Source organism: Rana temporaria, chromosome 10, assembly GCF_905171775.1.
Source record: "Rana temporaria chromosome 10, aRanTem1.1, whole genome shotgun sequence".
NCBI classification, from domain to species: domain Eukaryota; kingdom Metazoa; phylum Chordata; class Amphibia; order Anura; family Ranidae; genus Rana; species Rana temporaria.
In genome coordinates, this window is record NC_053498.1 from 33,989,078 (window position 1) to 34,008,894 (window position 19,817).

General features: G+C 41.9%; 1 long non-coding RNA gene across 1 annotated transcript; it reads right to left on the bottom strand.

Moving 5' to 3' along the window:
- Positions 1-7,661: 7,661 nt before the first annotated feature.
- On the bottom strand, positions 7,662-16,254 carry LOC120916047. The gene is made up of 3 exons (XR_005743931.1): positions 15,948-16,254; positions 12,766-12,961; positions 7,662-8,591 (listed from the first exon to the last, which is right to left on the bottom strand). It is a non-coding gene; the product is annotated as an uncharacterized LOC120916047 (long non-coding RNA).
- Positions 16,255-19,817: the final 3,563 nt, after the last annotated feature.

The window sequence follows — 19,817 nt, forward strand, 5'->3', positions numbered from 1 at the left end:
GCCCCCATCCATGCCTACCACCCATCCACATTTTTCTACCCATTCCTAAGATCTTTTTATTCACGTGTATTAACTTTCACATGACCCTCCATGGCGCCTCTTCCGGGAGTAAGACCAGTGATCCAACATTGTGGTCAGGGCCTGAAGTAGACCAGGTAACCAAGGTAACTTAGAATAGAGTTCTGCGCCACTAAACTGGAATTGACACATAAATCAGTAAAGTCAGCAATAAACAGTGCATACAAACAATAACTGTAATGTGCATGATCATACTATAGCCAGTCTACAGTGCACTATAGGAGAATGGCTAGGATTGGATATGGTGCAATATTCCCTGAGAGGTACTTCCTAGCATAAGCAATAGGTAAAGATCTCTGTGTAGCAGCTGTAAAGTGGCAGTCTTTAGTCCTTAGGGCCCTTTCACACGGGCGGATCAGTAATGATCCGCTCCGCGTGTCCTCTAAAGCTCAGCGGGGATCCTCCGTAAAATCCCCGCTGAGCTGGCAGCTGACAGGGCGGTCCCCGCACACTGTGCAGGGACCGCCCTGTCTTTCCTCCGCTCTCCCCTATGGGGGATCGGATGAACACGGACCGTATGTCCGCGTTCATCCGATCCAGCAGACGGAAGAAAAATAGGGTTTTCTTCCGTCTGCAAATGCGGATCTTTGCGGAGGCGGACAATTACGTGTGTCAGCGGATGGTCATCCGCTGACACCCGTAATCACATAGGGACCCATGTATGTCCCATTTTCATCTGCAAACAGACGGATGAAAATGCGGACATACGGTCCGTACGTGTGAAAGGGCCCTTACTCTTCAGCTGGCTAGGGTTGGAGTCTAGTTGCAATCCTGCTCCGTCAATTTTTGCAAAACTACAGTTGAACATTAATGTCAATTTGACCCCACCAACCTTTGGAAAAACGAATGAGCATTCTGAAAATGAACATTTTCATACAAAATTCTTCTGTACAAACTGTAAACAAATAATAATCAAGAGAACCCCTCTCTGCTTACATATGATGTGTCACTAGAGAAATAATTTAATAAGTCAGAGATTATGGGTGACGGGTCATTAATTAAAAGGGGTTGTAAAGGTACATTTTCTTTTCCCTAAATAGCTTCCTTTACCTTAGTGCAGTCCTCCTTCACTTACCTCATTCTTCAATTTTGCTTTTAAATGTCCTTATTTCTTCTGAGAAATCCTCACTTCCTGTTCTTCTGTCTGTAACTCCACACAGTAATGCAAGGCTTTCTCCCTGGTGTGGAGAAAGCCTCTTGAGGGGGCGAGCAGGAGTGTCAGGACGCCCACTAATACACAGCTCCTTTCTCTATCTGCAAAGTAGAGAGTGTCCTGACACTCCTGCCTGCCCTCTCCCCCCATAAGAGGCTTTCTCCACACCGGGGAGAAAGCCTTGCATTACGGTGTGGAGTTACAGACAGAAGAACAGGAAGTGAGGATTTCTCAGAAGAAATAAGGACATTTAAAAGCAAAATGGAAGGATGAGGTAAGTGAAGGAGGACTGCACTAAGGTAAAGGAAGCTAGTTAGGGAAACATTTTTTTACCTTTACAACCCCTTTACGTTTGAAAACACAAAAACAGAACATGCATGGTTGGATTCAAATGTCTAATAGTGTATGAAGTTTTCATTCAGAAAGTCCATTCATTCCAACATCTTATGTTAAAAAGCAAACTAAATTTTGAAGTACTTTCAAACAACATTAGTCAAGTCACCAAATGAACTGAGATATACAGTATAGCACAAAAGTGAGTACACCCCTCACATTTTTGTAAATATTTTGTTCTATCTTTTCATGTTACAAAACTGAAGAAATTACTTTGCTACAATGTAAAGTAGTGAGTGTACAGCTTATATAACAGTGTAAATTTGCTGTCCCCTCAAAATAACTTAACACACAGCCATTAATGTCTAAACCGCTGGCAACAAAAGTGAGTACACCCCTGTGAAAATGTCCAAGTTGGGCCCAATTAGCCATTTTTCCTCTCCGGTGACTCGTTAGTGTTACAAGGTCTCAGGTGTGAATGGGGAGCAGGTGGGTTTAATTTGGTGTTATCGCTCTCACTCTCTCATACTGGTCGCCGGAAGTTCAACATTGCACCTCATAGCAAAGAACTCTCTGAGGATCTACCCCTCCTGGAATGCGGTTGGGATGCCCAAAGTACCTGTTTTTTAATTGCTTTGATCCTTGTTCATTATCTCCGAGCGATAAGATAACTATATCACATATAAACAATTGATATTTCATGAAGCTTGGGATCAAATAAGAACTACTATGTACTTGATAATGCATTATGTGATGTTATAATATTATGTGTGCTCTGAACTGTTCTAAACCCCTTAGCCACTTGAGGACCGAAGCTCTTTTTGAGATTTGGTGTTTGCAAGTCAAAATATTTTTTTGCAAGAAAATTACTTAGAACCCCCAAACATTATATATCGTTTTTTTCTAACACCCTAGAGAATAAAATGGTGGTCATTGCAATACTTTCTGTCTCACCGCATTTATGCAGCGGTCTTACAAGTGCACTTTTTTGGGAAAAAATAAAACATTTTGAATTAAAAAATAACAACAGTAAAGTTAGCCCAATTTTTTTAAATATATTGTGAAAAGATAATGTTACACCGAGTAAATTAATACCCAATGTGTCACATTTCAAAATTGCGCCCGCTCCTGGAATGGCGACAAGCTTTTATCCTTAAAAATCTCCATAGGCGACATTTAAAAAAATTTGACAGGTTGCATGTTTTGAGTTACAGAGGAGGTTTAGGGCTAGAATTATTGCTCTTGCTCTAATGATTGCGGCGATACCTTTTTAAATGTGTGGCTTGAACACCCTGTTTTAATACTTATGTATGCGGTCGCTTCTGCGCGCATGCTTGGCAGGACAGAACACTTTAAATATTTTTTTTCTTGTTTATTTTACTTTTTATTTTTTATTTTGACACTGCCATTTAAAAAAAATTGGGTCATTTTTATTCCTATTACAAGAAATGTAAATATCCTTTGTAATGGAAAGAAAGCCTGACAGGACCTCTTAAATATGGGAACTGGGGTTAAAAAGACTTCAGATCTCATATTTAATTTTTTTTAAAGTTCTCCTTTAAGAGCATTGGGTGGAAGTGACTTTTGACATCGCTTCCGCCAGTCTATGCTATGAGGCCAAGTGGGGGCTATCTTCGCCTCACTTGGCAGCCAGCCAAGCAGGGAAGAGGACCTAATCGTCTCCACCGCTACCGGCGGCTCTGGCAAGTGGCGGAGACAACTGGAGCGCGGCGGGAGGGGGGCTCTCTCCCGCCCCCGGTAAAAGTGATCTCACGGAGAATCCACCACAGAGACCACTTTTATCAGAAACCAGACCGTTCACTGAAGAACAGGATACCGGGGTTATGGCAACCTAGCTGCTGCCATAACAATGATATTCCTCTTCAAAGTCCCGACGTGTAACGATGGCGGGTGGTCCGTAAGTGGTTAATGAAGATTGTGATTTTTGTTTATCGAAACGCATTGGAGTTGTTGTTCTGAGACAGAAGTATAGTATAGACATCCTGTGTAAAGCATCTCTGCATCTAGCAGGGTTATTTTTGTATTTTAAATGGGGACATTATAGACCAGAGCACATTTGTTTTTAGTCTTGTATGAATAAAGATATAGGCCCAGATTCACAAAGGAGATACGATGGCGTATCTCCATTACCCATGACTAAGTCATATGGCAAGTGATGCAACGCGTAGGGGAGGAGCCTGCCGTGACGAGACCATCGGAGTTCCCGAGTGAGGATCTCATGTGCTGTTACTGAGCGGCTTTGACAAAGAGGGGAATTCGTGAGTGTATCAGCCCTAGCTAGTGCATTGTTGGTCACCTGGTCGGTACAATATTATGCTATTGTGTCTTTCTCTCTCCCCCCTATATTTCACATCTCATCGTGATCTGTGTGGAGCGGAGGTGGAGCTGTTTGAATTGCATACAATCTAAGGCTGTTGTTTGCAACTACATACGCTCTAAGGCTTTCTGCTATGATCAATTGACCTTTTAACCCATTGGTGGTATCATCTAATACGCTTATGGATACAATTATGGAGAGTAGTTCTCTGTGATATTGCTTCAATGTGGACTCAAGTATAATTTAATTATTTATTGTTTTTCACTTATCATACGTTGGTGATACACTCATTATACGTTGGTGACATATTTTGTATACACATTTTTTGTTTTATGCTATGTCACTACCATAGCCTATTTATCCTTGTGGATATATTATTATCATTAATTATTGATTGCACCTGATCATTGTATTGGTATCACATTATTTGTTGTTTTTAGCGCAATTTATATCATTTTTTCATTATATCTCCAGATACGCCGTCGTATCTCTGAGTCTGAGCCGTCGTATCTATGCGCCTGATTCATAGAATCAGTTACGCATAAATTTCTATTAGATCCGACCGACGTAAGTCTTTTACGCCGTCGGATCTTAACTGCATATTTACGCTGGCCGCTAGGGGCGTGTACGCTGATTTACGCCTAGAATATGTAAATCAGCTAGATACACGAATTCACGAATGTACGCCCGGCCGACGCAGTACAGTTACGCCGTTTACGTTAGGCTTTTCCCAGCATAAAGTTACCCCTGCTATATGGTGGCGTACATGTGGCGTACCAATGTTAAGTATGGACGTCGTTCCCGCGTCGAATTTTGAAAAATTTACGTTGTTTGCGTAAGTCGTCCGTGAATGGGGCTGGACGTCATTCATGTCGAAACCAATACGTCCTTGCGGCGTACTTTGGAGCAATACACACTGGAAAATTCCACAGGCGGCGCATGCGCCGTTCGTGAAAAACGTCAATCACGTCGGGTCATGTTTAATTTACATAACACACGCCAACCTCTTCACAATTTGAATTAGGCGGGCTTACACCGGCCTATTTACGCTACGCCGCCGCAACTTTCTTTTGAGAATATGGCACTTGCCTGTAAAAGTTGCGGAGGCATAACGTAAATAGGATACGTTACGCCCGCACAAAAATACGCCATTCTACGTGAATCTACCCCATAGTTAATATATTTCACACTACTGCACCCTTTTTGTTCTTTGCTGCCTAAAAGTCCAAGGGGGAAATTAAATTGTTCGTGTGTGGTCAATTGAGGATGAGCAGCGCATTTTTTTATACATGATTTCTCCTCAAATGAACTGAGAATTTCCTTTAAAATTTTCTTATGAAAATCTACTAGTGTTTGACCAATTTTAATGGGGACACCTCCTGTAACAAGCATCTAAAATTATTCACCTCATTGTAGGGATTTCCGCTTACTACCTATTACGACTCTCAAACTAAAGTGAAGGTAATCCCTCACAGGAGATAAAGGGCAAAATAAACTGACTGACTGACATACAAACTCATGGGGGATTTAATAATTCCCTACGCCAAAACAAAAGAAAAGGGGTATGCATGCACCTTTAGGTGAACCTTTGGAGAACATACATTAAATTCAGAAATCGAAGTGAACATTCGTAGTTTGCGGTCAACTTTATGATCCTGGATGATGCTACCTGGTTGAATCTGCAAGAGGAAAAGTTGATTGGCTGGGAATTTTCGTGGTCAGTTGCTATTTTTATTTAAAGACAGGCCTGGGCCAGCGGTACCTGGGCCAGCAAATTTGCCCATCTAAACCACTTTCTAATATTTGTTTTAAATCTGACTACACATTGGACATTGCCTGGCCGGGACCAGTTTGAGGTTTCAGAGTCCTCCAAGGGGTTAAATGTCTTGGAATCTCAGATTCCATGAAAGAGGTTGTTTTTCAACTGGGGAAGAGGCTTCTTAGATCAGCTGCACCTGTTTGTTTGACTTGAAGCCTGAGAAGCCACATAATATTATCAGCCATGGAATGAGCTTGTATTCCCTTTCCCTTTCTATTGACTTTATGGCTCAAGGGCTAGCAGCTCTCACAATAAATTGGCCAAACAAGTTCCAGCTGGTTAGCCCTACACCTCCCACACTGGTAAACAAGCACTTGTTTTCGAAGAGGGTCTTCAAATGACAGCCAACCGACATCCAATGAAAGGAGGAGAAGGGAAAATCAACATGTTTTACATAGCAACAGGCTGGGGGCACTAAACACAAATCTCAGACTTGGTGTTCATAAAACATTGATTCGCCGGGGTGCTTCTGGCATTCCTGTGATGGGTGGAAAACAGAACAGATGTTGGGATAGAAATATCTGCTTACATTTTTATGAAAACCTTAAAAAATAAAACAAAAAGAAAAAAAAAATCAGACCAGTGATTGGTACTGTGGAATTTTAGAGATCTTGGGTTTGGATTCTACAGCATTGTTTTTGTATGTTGTCTTCATGTTAGTGTGAAATATTTCTTGATCTTCAGTTTTCCCACATTGTGCGCTTGATGATGCAGTCAACTGACCAGCTGGCAAGTAGCTCAGATAGTATAGAAGTTAGGGACCACACTTTGCAGAGGTTCCTTGATGTAGCAGTGTGGCTTTCAATTGTACATGCAGTCCCTGGATTACAAACAAGAAAGGTTCTGTAGGTTTGTTCTTATGTTGAATTTGTATGTAAGTTGGAACAGGTACATTTTTTAAGTGTAACTCCAGCTAAAAAAATATTTTTAAGTTTCGGATAGCACAGGGAAGGGTTAATACCCATGTAACGTTGGGTTTGCTGTCTGTGCCCCTGTTTAGAAGTTTTCACCTCACTTTCTGGCTCTGTGACAATTGGATTTAGAAAATGTTGGATTGTCGTGAAAACAAGGATTCAAGCTTCAGTGGAGACACCTTTTTCCCATGAAAATTCCTACCGGAGTAATTTCCCTTCCTAGAAGTAGATTTCCTCTCACTTCCTGTTGTCTCCCTCCATTTGTAAGTTTGAGTTGGATGTAAGTCGGATGTATGTAACTGTATGCAAGGTACAGCATTGCATCCTGACTTCCAGCACAAAACCCAAAAACAAAAAGCTCTGTCTATGGGGGGTAGAGTCACCCCAATTATATTTATTTCTCCTTTAAATCATCAGTGCACCCAGGAGTGCTGATGTTTAGCACAGATATAGCCATAATTTTTTAGAACCAGTATTATCAACTTGCATACAACAGTTTCAGGCCTCTTAGCTTTTATCAGTGCAAGAAACAGCCGGTAAAATAAGTATTGAACATGTCACCATTTTTCTAGGTAAATATATTTCTAAAGGTGCTATTGACTTGAAATTTTCACCACATGTCAGCAATCTATGCATGCAAACCAAAACAAATAAGTTCAGAAATTAAGTTATGTCTGTGCATGGGAGTCAGGTGGACTCCCATCCCTCTGAGAGGGGTCAGACGCTGCATGGGTGCAGCCAGAGCGTGCATATCTGCAGGAGGCAGATGTCATTGGTGATAGAGCAGCAAGGCGCTCATTAGGAGTAAGCTAAGAGAGAGCTTAACTCTAGGAAGCTCTGTTTGTTCTGAGGAGTAGACCTAAGGCCTAGGCTAAAAGCCTGAAACAGCCGGATGGCAAGAATGAAAGCCAGGAGGCTAAAGTGTTGAGTATGCAAGATACAGCAACAGTGGAACCTCCCTGTGAGGGCTACTGATGTATCTGTGAACTTTTTGAGCTTTTAAATAAAAGTGGGCTACCAGGCCCTTAAAAATTCAGTTCTGGACTGGCATACTCACTAAAAACGCACCTACCACTGGAGTCTGATCACTCCAATCTTACACCTTATATAAAACTGTTTGAATTGTGCAATTGGTGCATGTGTATTGGAAGGCTAACACCACCTATAGGTAATCAACATTGCTCACTCTGGTTTCTTCTCCTGTGAGCAATCCCTGCGTTCTACTGTGCAGAAAATGATGGAAAGTTTATGTAAAGATGCATTCAACCACTCACACTAGTTGCATTTAAAAATACATTTTATTATTTTTAATGAAGATATAACATTAATCAGCATTGGACAACCAGATTTTTAGTCTTACAGATTATATAATATCACAATCGTTTTTTTTGTGGTTCTATAGGAACCACATTTTGTTGGGTGCAGAAACATGGGTATATCTGCCCAAAGCTTCCCAACCTCTCACCCTTCCTTTTTTTTTGCTACTTACAGTAAGTGAAAAATCTAATGAGCAAATGTGGAAGCTTTAGGCAGGTGGGTGAAGGAGGGAATGATATAGATACCACAAACTACTAAGTGATTAACTAGCCAACATATATACAAAATTGGAACCTATGTTTAGGTGGTGAGCTTGTTCTATGCAGATTCTAATGTATCCTTTACTGTTCAGCCTTGATTCCGGGCAGCTTCCATCAAACAGTTCGAAGTTTCAACAAACCATTAAACAAGACAAACAAAACCAACACACAGGTGAGACAACAAAACCATCGCTTTCAGGTATCTCTCTACTGTCAGGCTCATTTGTGCGCATGTGCAATACGTTTTCCAGTTTCTGTTGAAGATATCAAGACTTGCAGTAGGCCTGGAGTTCATTTAAACTGCATTTGTGATGGCAACATTTCTCCACTATGCCAATCTTTTTTTTATTCCGACTAGCAAAATCACCATGTGGTTGGCCTGAAATAATAAAGAATAACATTATTTGGGTGCCTAAAATACCAGCTTACAAGGTAAATAGCAGTATATAAAGTGTAGTAACCCATAGTACCTAAGTATGCTTTGCTTGTCCTCAGTGGTCCTAGGTGTAAGCATAGAAGAGTGATGGAAGAAAAAGACTAACTGGCCCATGGAATCTGACCCTTTTTTATTTAGCATTTAGCAACTGAATATAGATCTATGTTTTTCCAAAGTTTAAAGTCCAACTCCAGGAATTAGAAAAAAAATACCTACCTTCATCCAACGTGCGATGCAGTCCAAGGGTTAAATGCTTTTAATGACTAGGGAGTTCAAAAAACGTCATTATTATTTACCTTACATGACTGCTCTAGCTGGCTCCAGTGCTCTCCTCTTCTCCCCAAATTCCTGGACTGTAGGACTGTGTCATCTTGTACTATACAGGGCTGTTTTGTACATTGAGGAGGCAGGAGTGGCCAATGACCATGAGCAAATTTCAGAGGAGGCACCACTGGAGGGAGCCTGCTGGAGCGGCGAATAAGGTAAGGATTTGTACTTATTTTGGCAAATGTTAAGGCTATGTTCACACCTATGCATTTTTTAGAGCATTTTGTGGTTTGCAGAAACGCACTACAGTCATTTTAACATGGTTTCTATGGGACACATTCACATCTATAGATTTTTCAGCCGCTGCGCTTTTGGAAAGGGTCTGGAACTTTTTTCCCCCACGGCAGATTGTGTTTTGCGCGTAATAGACTTCAATAGATCCGAACCAAAAACGCAAGTGTTGCATTTTTGTTGCGTTTTTACATGCTTTTTTCCCCCTCCTTAACAAACTGTGAATAGCCGGTTGTAAAGGAGTGGGCAGCGGCCCGAAGGGCCTGGTATGGATGGGGGTGGGAGGATGGGCGCCTATGCTGTTTTATTTTTTTCTTATTTTTTTTCTTAGCTGACAGCTGATGACTTATCGGTTTTTGAGGATGCGGCAGATGCCTGTTCCTCAACCACCGGCTATTGACAGTTTGTTAAGGAGAAAAGAAAAACGCATGCAAAAATGCATCAAAAACACAAAATGCACCCCAAAATGCGCCGGAAAACCTCACTAACCCCAACCGCATAGTGAACCTAGCCTAAAATAATATTTGCTGTGGGGGGTGCCCTACTGCAAGGGCAGACTTTTTGCTATTTCCTGAAGTTGAACTTACTACTGACTGCCTCATTATTTCAGCTGGAAGTCCAAACATTAAAGGGGTTGTAAACTTCAAAAATTTAAATGCATTGAAGTGAAAAACCTCTTGTAGTTCACCAACTCCCCCAGAGCCCCCCTTTTACTTAACTGAGTCCCATCGTTCCTGCGCCGGGGGCAAGCACACCTGCTCCAGCCGGTGTCTCAGGTCCTGAATGGATAGATTGATAGCAACATATCCATCCGCTGCTGTCAATCAATTCCAATGATGCTGGAGCTGGGAGGCAGGGCTGAGTCCTGCTGTCTGTGTCAATGGAGCAGCAGGACACTGCAGTGCGCCCTCACGGGTGCCCCAAGGGAGAGTGCTTCTCCGATGGGGCACTCGAGAAGAGGAAATGCCAAGAGCGCCACTGAGGGACCCCAGAAGAGGGGGATCGAGGCCACTCAGTGCAAAACCTAGGTAAGTATGACATTTAAAAAAAATTATAAAAAAAATTTTGCATATCCTTTAACTACTCCTTTCTGTAAATAATAATAAAAAAAATCATATACTGAAGAGATGCTTGTTCAGAGATAGATCATAGTCATTAGACATTTTAGATGAGAGGTGCCCCATCTAGTGGCTAGAAGAAATAAAGCCCCTTACAACAATATAGTACAGTACAGATTCATATTACAATTTTTCAAAATAAAGCTCCAATTTTATAATGGAGAATAAAATGTAATCTAGCTAATGCATTATAAATACAGTGCAAGGATTTTAATTAATCACATTATAATTACGGGTTATAACCTACTGTAGTTTTTGACACTGGTAATTCCAATTCTTTGCTGAACAGGAGTGTGGGGAGAGGTTTACCTAATACAGTATAATCACATCCATTTAAATTGTGCAGCTTGCTTCTCACCAAAAGAGGAAAATATCACTAAAGTGAACTTAAAGTTATTATTGGAGATTCTTGAAATATTGGGCCAGATTCACAAAGGTTAGCGGATCTTTAGATCCGTGTAACCTATGTGTTTTAAGATCCGCCCTCGCAAGTTTGTGAGGAAAGTGTCAAATTCACAACACACTTACCTCCAAACTTGCGACGGCGGATCCTAACTCCCCCGGCGGAATTCTAATTCCGCGGCTGGGGGAGTGTACTATTTAAATCAGGCGCGCTCCCGCGCCGATTTAAATACGCATGCGCCGTCCGGGGAATTTCCCGGCGTGCATTGCTCCCACTGACGTCAATAGGACGTCAGTGGTTGCGACGTGAGCGGGACTTGCGACGCGTGTGTTCGTGAATCGGCGTACGCAAACGACGTAGGAAATTTCAAAATCGACGCGGGAACGACGGCCATACTTAACAATTCTTACCCCTGCTTTTAGCAGGGGTAAGTATACGACGGGTACCGCGCTACGGAAACGACGTAAGAACACAGCGTCGGGTCCGCGTACGTTCGTGAATTTCGCGTATCTCGCTGATTTACATATTATTCAGTGTAAATCAGCGGGAACGCCCCCGGCGCAATTTTTAAATCCAAAAAAAGATCCGACAGTGTAACACAGTGTGACACTGTCGGATCTCAGCCCTATCTATGCGTAACTGGTTCTATGAATCAGGTGCATAGATAGGACCAGTAAAAATCAGAGATACGATGGTGTATCTGTAGATACACCGTCGTATCTCTTTGTGAATCTGGCCCTTTATGTCAAACTCTGTGCAGACTTCTGGAAAATAGTAAGCTAATAGGCAGGAGGATGAGTGTTTGGGGAAAACCATTCTGCAGAGTACTTCTGCCTTGATTGCAAGAAAAATAAATTAAAGCGGAGTTCCACCTGTTTTTTTTAGTTTATTAAATGTCAGCAGCTACAAAAAGCATAGCTGCTGACTTTTAATAAACTGACACTTTCCTGGCCCACGGTCCAGCGATGCGGCTACCCGGAGGCTCACTCCTCTACTCGGTGTCGGCATGGTAACTGTGGGCACCCGGCCGTGACAGCTTACAACTTCACGGCCGGGCGTGCACTGTGCATGGCGCGAGTCGTGCTGCGCTCTACTATTAGCCAGCCGATCTTCCGGGACCTGAGTTGTGACCCAGAAGATTGCTGGCAGGAAGGGGCCGCCTAGGGGCGAGACGAGGAGTCGCCTAGGTGGCCGAAGATAGGAAGCAGCAAGTGAGACAGAAAGTCACACGAAAAAAGGGTACACCCCCCCCCCAAAAAAAATTACATGTGGCATGTCAGGGGGCGAGGAGTGCTTAAAGCGGAAGTACCACTTTTGGGTGGAACTCCGCTATAAAATGTTTTATGAATTTCAGAAAATTAAATTGATAGACGTTTGCTGCATTACTGGCAGTGCAGGACCGATAGAAGTGAAAGTTGGTTCAGATGGATCTACTTTAAACTGATTTTTCTTTCAAAGAAGCAGATGCGTGGTCGAGTGTCAGCTTTAGTGCCATCAAGAGGCATTAGGGGGCTGTTTACAAAAGGGAAATCCACTTTGCAATACAAGTGCAAATTACAAGTGCAAAGTGCACTTGAAATTGGACTGAAAGTGCAGGCGCTGTAAATCTGAGGGGTAGATCTGAAATGAGGGGAAGCTCTGCTGATTTTATCATCCAATCATGTACAAGCTAAAATGCTGTTTTTTATTCTCCTTGTATGTCCCCCTCGGATCTACAGCGACTGCACTTCCAAGTGCAATTTCAAGTGCACTTTGCACTTGTAGTTTGCACTTGTAGTTTGCGCTTGTAGTGCAAAGTAGATTTGCCTTTCGTAAATAACCCCCAATGTCATGAGCAGCTTCAAAGTTATGGAAAGCAGTTGCTGGCCAACCTTTAGTGATATATATTGTCTATGGTATTAAAAAGATTAAAGTAACAAGCAACAACTTCAACCAAATTCCTGAGGACACAGACAGCCATAGTATATTATCCAAAATAAAAAAAACAATGTTAAGATTGGAATTAGACTTTAAATAGAAGGCACATCATGATATTTACCCTTGGAAGATCTGTAGTAGAAACCTTTGCCTTCACACACCATAAGTAGAGTATCCACAAGTTGTATCCCACAGAGGTGGTAAACACTAACTGCTTGAGTCTCTGTCACATATAACATCAACATGAGAAGAACTATGCATTTGTTCCTCGTTCCTTGGTCCATACCCCTGAAGAGTATATCGTGGAAGGGATTCACCTGCAAACACACGTACAACAAGATGAGTATTAGAAAGGCAAGTCTTAACATCTACTGCAATACATTGTGATTCCTTTGTAATAGCTTTGCAATGGTATTGTACCACTTCAATAATATTAGTCTACAGGTGAAACGCTTATTAACCTCCTATTTAATGATGCTTTCATAGTTCAAGGGCTAATGCTATTTAGCAAAATTAGCGGCATAACACAATTAACTGTATAGCTGTCTATAAAGGTGGCATTTTGACTATCACTGTGAGGCCGCGTACATACGGTCGTTCCAAACCGATGAGAATGGTCCAACTGGCCATTTCCATCGGTTCACCGCTAAAGTGGCCTGATGGTCTGATGTGCGTACACACCATCGTTCCAAAAACCGATCGGGTCAGAATGCGATGACGTCAAACACACGACGTGCTGAATAAAACGAAGCTCAATGCTTCCAAACATGCGTCGACTTTATTCTGAGCATGCGCGGGTTTTGAACCGATGCTTTCTGTACTAACCATCGGTTTGGACCGATCGGGCAGCGGTCCATCGGTTCGATTTCAAAGCATGTTTTAAAATTTTGGACCGAAGGACAACAGACCGATGGGCTATACACGTGGTCGGTTTGGACCGATGAAACTGAACCTCGGTCCATTCTCATCGGTTTTGTCCGACCGTGTGTACGCGGCCTAAGAGCTGCATTCTTCTTACTGCATTATTCCTGCTGACCATCAATGTAAAGGGCATTTTCCCAATGATAACTTGGTACTTAGCAAGACCTGAAAATTATGTTGGAGGCTTCTCTGGGGAAAAACTGCTGAAGATACACCCTCCAATATCTTAAAAATAAAGGAAAGGTGATCTGAGCTAGCCTCTTATGCTGGTAGCACAAAAACATTTTCTCACAGCATGTGCTATGCTTATTCGCCAGCCACTAGAAGGGTCACCTGCAACTTCTATATATAAAATAGTCATGAAAATGTGACCCTTAAAATATGTAAATATCATATCAAACATCCATTTCAGGTGAATATTTCAATAATAATTAAATGTACCTTTAGAATAAACATTATGGCCCAGATTCACAGTGACTTACGCCGACGTATCAGTAGATACGCCGTTGTAAGTCTGGAAATGCGCCGTCGTATCTATGCGCTCATTCTTAAAATGAGCTACGCCTGAATGTTGCCAATATACGACCGACGTAAGTCTCCTACGCCGTTGTATCTTGGGTGCATATTTACGCTGGCCGCTAGGGGCGCTTCCGTTGATTTACGCGTCAAATATGTAAATGAGCTTGATACGCCGATTCACGAATGTACGTACGCCCGTCGCAGTAAGCTACGCCGTTTACGTAAGACATACGCCGGCGTAAAGATAAAACACCTCTATAGGTGGCGCAGCCCATGCAAGGTATGGACGTCGGAACTGCTGTCGGCTTTTACGTCGTTTACGTAAGTCGTACGTGAATGGGGCTGGGCGTAAGTTAGGTTCATGTCATACGCATTGAGCCGTCGTATCGTAGGGAGTATTTGCGACGTGATTCTGAGCATTTGTGCGCATGCGCCGTACCAACGGCCCTTCATTTACATGGGGTCACGGTTAATTTACATGTAGTACGCCCACTACCTGCCTAATTGGAATTAGGCGGGCTTACGTGGGCCCATTTTGGCTACGCCGACGTAACTTATGGAGCAAGTGCTTTGTGAATACTGGCCTTGCCTCACTATGTTACGTCGGCGTAGTGCAAATGGGATGCGATACGCCGGCCAAAAGATGCGCCCAGGTACGTGAATCTAGCCATATATATATATATATATATATATATATATATATATATATATCACACCTCTGATCCTTCCTGTATTGAATTGTATTGTAACTGTACTGTTTTCCCTGATGTTGTAAATCGCTGCGCAAACTGTTGGCGCTATATAAATCCTGCATAATAATATATATATATATATATATATATATATATATATATATATATATATATATATATATATATAAAATCAGAAATATGTTTATTGTGCCAAAATCATAAAGATACATTACAATAAAGCTCAAGAATGAGAAACTCAAAACATACAACCAAGGACATTACATATGTCACATACCGTACACAAATCATTAGTCTAGGGTATTACATGTAACCATATCTAAGATTCATCATTTGCATGACACAGATGTATGGCACTTTGGCATAAAAAATATCGTAGTAAACTTAAAAACCCATAAACATAAGAATTTAACCAAACATTCAGGTCTTTTTGCCGAACTCAGGGGGAAGACCATCAGCCAATTAACCACATAAAATGGCCACTGTCACTATTCCAAAAGAAAGTCAGTAACAAATAAAGTCTTCTTATAAGAAGAAAAAGGGTGCAAATTTAAGTCCATCTTAAGTGACCGAAAGTAATATTTAGTCCAGCCCTTCTTAAACTTTTTACCCTGGGGAAACCTCTAAAATAGTTTTTGGGTCTCAGGGCACCCCTGCTAAAAACTATTATATCCACAACTACATTTTATTATCATGATCAGTGAGTTGTATTAAGAATGAAGAACTTGGCATACCCAGAGTATATGACATTAAAAGTGGATCATTTAACAACATCCCTCTCCTACGCCTCCTATAACAGACAATAATAATCTTAATATAAAATGAATAATAATAATGGCTATAAAAGAAACGCAAACTGTGGAAATCATAGTGTCTAGGTGCTCAGGGGATAACTGCCCCACCCCACCCTGGCAGTGACCCCTTACATTGTATGTCAGTGGAAAATGTGTTCCTTACATTGGTGGTCATTGTAGGTGGGAATCAAATCTGCCACCAGTCAAAGAACCCCTAGCAACCACTAGAGGAACCTTAGGGTTCCACAGATCCCTGGTTGAGAGAGACAACTTTTTCCTTGCCTGCCATTAAAATATTTGCAAAAAACAGGAAAAAAATTGAATCTTTGCTTGTTCAATAAACAGTGAGTTACACATACCTTTACTTTGGGTGATGAAAAGTCTTGAGGGGATTTTCTGGCTGGTTTATCGATGAAGTGAGGTCTTCTTCAAATAAAGCATTTGGAATTCTGGCAAGGTCTCTTATAGTGCAGTCCAGCCCCTACCTCTATGAATACAGAATTAATCTCTGGCCAATCAATGCATACAGAGGTAGATACTGTTTATCTCAACACCGTTGGGGGTATGAGAACACATAGGTGACAATACCCTAGATAGTGATAAAACACTGTCAGACACCTTCCTTTTCTTTGTGAGTTCTGTTTATATATATTTAAACAATTTCCGATTGAGAGACCAACAAAAGGTCAAAATAACATTCTTGTGTTTCTCTACTGGAAATTGTTAAAGTGACCCTGCCCATACTGTAAGTTACTGTACCTTTACTTAAAGTGGTTGTAAACCTCTCTGTGTCTCTTTTACCTATAGGTAAGCCTATAATGAGGCTTACTTATAGGTACTGTAAATATCTCCTAAACGTGCGCCATTTAGGAGATATTTACCTTGATGTCCTTCGGCGCATGCACTGTGCTGTTTCTTCACTAGCAAGTGCAGTGATTGACGGCACCCGCGTGCATGCGCAGGAGTGACGTTACGCGACTCCGGACAGTCACAGAGACAGAGTCCGCGACCTGGAAGGCAGAAGGGGCGAAGATGGATGCGCCCACTATGGCGAAATTGCGAGCTTCGTTTGCAGGTATGTGCCACATAATGGGCTAGTATGCGATGCATACTAGCCCAATATGCTTTTACTGTGCTGGGGGAAAAAAAGGAAGTAAAACCCATCAGGGTTTACTTCCTCTTTAAGCCAGCCATAGACGGTTCAAATCTCGGCGGGTTCAGCAGGGACTGGCAGAGATTCAAACCATGTATTGGCAGACTCCCAGTCTTTCACTAGACTTCGGATCCAATAGCCACTCGATCCCCTGAGCTCTTCCACTTTTAGCCCTCCGTATCTTCCTCAAGCGTCACCCCGCTTCCCTGATGGGTTCCTGGCTTGGCACTCACAGATACTCCTCAAGCGTCACCCCTGCTGACCCACTAGGTTTCAGCTTACTCACAGTAGTCTCCAGTAACAAGGTGGATGGTCCCTTAGTGGCGACAGGTTTCCCTCTACCTCTGACCACAGCTGGTTCCCTGTCCAGCTGAACCGCTACTTCTGGTTGGACTACAAGTCAGTATTCCCAAACCTATGCTGCTTCTCCTGCTCCTGGATAGGCCTAAGGCAGCCTAGCAGCCAGGTGTCCCTTGGATAGGCCTCAGGCTTCTGGCCTACTAGCCCAGGGCAGCATAACACACGTTCACTCAGACAGCCGTCCGGGTAGCACAAAACTCTGATCACCTGACTCCACCCAAATAAATAGGCTCTCCCAGCAGGCCAAGGGACCAAAGAACATCCCTGCCTATTGGCTGAGACACCCCATCCATTCATGTCCAAGCTTGCAAAGCCCCTGTCTTATCTAATGTCACTAGCATAGTGCCACCCAGTGACCAAATAGAAAGGGTGCACCAAGTCCAGATTTAGAGAGGAATCGGTTGATCTCCTAACAATTAGCCAAAGCAACTATCGCCTGGCAACTAAATTTGATAGCAACCCTGCCTAAACATCAGGGCGCTACATCATAAAATAAAAGTTTAAAGCACCTGCGTCTGCTGTGCTTGCACACAAATGTGAATTCACACGCTGGTCCCTAACGCATATGTAAACGGCGATTGACTACACGTGTGAGGTATCACTGCGAATGGCAGAGTGCAATAATTCTAATATCTGACCTTCTGTATAACCCTAAACTGGTATCCTGTAAAAGCTGTAAATTTTCATCTATGGGGATTTTTAAGTACCGTAGTTAGTCGCCGTTCCACTGTCAGACGCAATTTAAAGTGTGACATGTTTGTTATTTATTTATTCATCATCTTTGTGATAACAAATTATGGTGTAACATTATCTTTTATGTCTTACAGAAAAAAAGTGTGTTTTTGTGCATTAAAATTCATTAAAGTGTATTGTTTTCTAAAAATATTGAGTTTGAAAAATACGCAACTACTGTGTGACATGATAATATCCAACATCCACTATTTTATTCTCTAGGTCCTCTGCTTAAAAAATATATATATATAATGTTTAGGGATTCTAAGTAGTTTTCTAGCAAACAAAAATATATATTGTTTTATACATGTAGGATAGGAATGTCAGAATTGGTCCGGACTGGAAGTGGTTAAAGAGAAACATGGGAATATTGGCATGTATTGTAGAGATGTTATGAATATACATTTTTATTTTGCTCAGAAATACACATTAACAGTATAATTAGATGTTTGCCTGAAGTTCTGCTAAAATAAAATTTTATATCTGTAGACACGTTGAAGTTGTTACCTATGCTTCGATTTAGTTTGAAAAAAAAAACACTCAAAACACAATGGCTAAAAAGTCCAATTTGCATGCATCTCATTTCTGAATACAATGGTAGGTGAATAGAGGTGTTGCTTCTACCACAACACATAACTTCTCTGGACAAGTGATGGATGAATGAATGCACATGAATAACAATTAGGACAAACAAAACTTTCCAAAGTTAACTAAAACTGTTTGTGAAATCAGGGCTGGGCCGTTAAGAAGAATAGAAGGCTTTTTATAAGCTAATCACACCTTATTTGTCTTCAAGTATCTTGTAGTAAACAATGAGCTTGTCATCCTTGTTTTTGAGAGAAATTAAACACTAGACATGTGCACACTGAAATATTTTGCTTCGGAATTTTTTTTCGTCCGAAAAATGTATTTATTTATTTATTTAGTTACTCACGAAATTCGTTTTTATTTGTTTCCTTTTTCGTTGGACATTGCATTCGTCCAAAAATCTGAATGAATTAAGGTTGAATCTGCCATTTGAATACTTATGGGGCCAGATTCACAGTGAGAGTACGCCGCTACTGATACACCAGCGTACTTTCAAATTTGCCGCGTCGTATCTTTATTTTGAATTCTCAAACAAAGATACAACGGCATTTGGCTAAGATCCGACAGGCGTACGGCTTCGTACGCCTTCGGATCTTAGGATGCAATACTTCGGCGACCGCTGGGTGGAGTTTGCGTCGTTTTCCATGTCGGGTATGCCAATTAGCTGTTAATGGCGATCCACGAAGCTACGCACGCTCGTCGCATTCTCTTATGTCGGCTTTTCCCGTAAAGTTACGCATGCTATTTCAATGGCTTATATTTAGACTAGCCATGTTAAAGTATGGCCGTCGTCCCCGCGTCGAATTTTGAAATTTTTTTTTGCGTAAGTCGTACGGAATAAGAAAGGACGTAACGCACGTCGCCGTTCAAAAAATGACGTCGGTGCAATGTCATTTCGCGCAAAGCACGGCAGGAAATTACAAAACAGAGCATGCGCAGTACGTTCGGCGCGGGAACGCGCCTAATTTAAATGATACACGCCCCATTTGAGTTAGGCGGGCTTGCGCCGGACGGATTTACGTTACCCTGCTGCAAGTTTACAAGCAAGTGCTTTGTGAATCAAGCACTTGCGCTGAAAACTTGCGGCGGGTAAAGTAAATGGGATACGTTACGCCGCCGGAATTCTACGTGAATCTGGCCCTAGGTGTCTGTCGAATGTTCAAAGGAGATTCGACGGAGCAGCGAAACTGTACGTCGAATCGTACATTTCCGGTCGAATGTTCCGCCTACAAGCTATAGAAGAATTCTAATGTTGTATGACTAGTAGCAATTATATTTATTAATTATCATTACTAGTCAACCAACATTAGAATTTTTCTATAGCCTATGGGCGGAGTATTTGACCGGAAATGTACGATTGCAGCGCCATACAGTTTAGCTGCTCCATCGAATCTTC